The following is a 1,496-nucleotide window of genomic DNA, read 5'->3' as shown; positions in this document are numbered from 1 at the left end:
GCACATTTGGATTTCCTGACTGTGGGCTTTCAGCAGGCCGATCACTGCCACGTCTGTCAGATCCATTAATTCAGAAGTGTGCAAGCAAGTTCTGGTTAACTGTTTCTTGGGGCTACATGTTTACATCTCAAAGCAGTCCATTTTGCATATCTCATCAAATTAGGTTTATTTTAAGCCACATGCAGGGTTGATGATGCTAGACATGCATTACTTATGTTTTTCAAAAGGCTTAAAAGGAATTTCAGAGCCTCCCACAAACACCACTCAGCAAAACTTCTCCCAGCGAAGCCTCACAGTGCTGCACTGGGTGTTTGAGGAGTTCAAGCTTTCCTGTTAAGGGTTCCCACTTCCTGTGTTCACAGAAAAGAAAAAAAAAAAAAAAAAAAAAAAAGTCATGCCCTTCAGTTTCTGGATCCCATGGTCCATAATGATCTGATCTCTGTCTCCCATAGGCGGGCCGTTGCTATGGCAACCTGATGACGCTCTGAGGCAGGACGCGGAGAAGAGGGAGGGAGGGGTAGGGAGACGAGGAAGAAGGTGGCCGCACCAAAGGTTGAGTGTGTTTGAGAGGATGACTCACTCTGTTGGGAAAAAAAAAAAGGATTAGGGAATATGTCACATCTCAAATTTGAAGTCTTTGCTTCTTTCTCAACCAGCAGTGGAATTGAGTTAAGAGACTATTTTGTAAGTGGATTTGGGGGGAACTCTATATGTGTGTCTGTATCTGTCTGTGTGTGTGTGTGTGTGTGTGTGTGTGTGTGTGTAAGAGTGTAAACTGGGATAGATTTTCACAAACAATATAAAATAAATATTTGACATGACTTCTTCACGGACCAAATACAAATGTGATTTACGGTCCGAACAGAGAGAGCCAGCAGAGCTCAGGCTTGATCATGTGCAGAGGACCGAGTCCCCCTCCATCCTCCGTCTATAATGGCTCCTACACCCTTGCATGACTCCCTGCCTCTGCTTCTGCCCTGCTGTTGCCATAGCGACCACTCGGGTACAGACTCAAAACAACTTACTGGCAAAAGAAAAAAGAAAAGGAAAAAAAAAAATCCCTACATTTTACGTTTGGATGTCAACCCTCCTATATGAGCCTCCTTAGGCTTGCTGAATAAACCTCATCTGTTGTACTGCACGTGTGTGTTTGTGCAGTACGATGCAGCCTAAAATTAGCACGTTTGTTTTGTCTGCACATTTCTGCCACGATTTATTTTGTAGTTATGTTTGTGGGACCTGGAAATTGATATGCTTCCAGTTTATATTTGTTCTACTCTGAATACACAATAGTTACACACAGGTTATTGTTTTTCATAAATCGCTCTTTTTTTTGTTTGTTTGTTTCATTGTATGTCAGCGAGAGAGAGTGTGTGTGTGTCTGTATTTTACTTTTTACATTTTTTTTAAAATATATTTTTTTAATTATTATTACAGACGTAGTTAGACATTACAGGTAGAATCAAATATGCATTAAGAGCAAGAAAATGAGTGAA

Source organism: Embiotoca jacksoni, unplaced genomic scaffold, assembly GCF_022577435.1.
Source record: "Embiotoca jacksoni isolate LCO1_2020_lvr unplaced genomic scaffold, fEmbJac1.0.p SCAF_23, whole genome shotgun sequence".
Taxonomy (NCBI): Eukaryota; Metazoa; Chordata; class Actinopteri; family Embiotocidae; genus Embiotoca; species Embiotoca jacksoni.
This window is presented reverse-complemented; position numbering follows the sequence as displayed.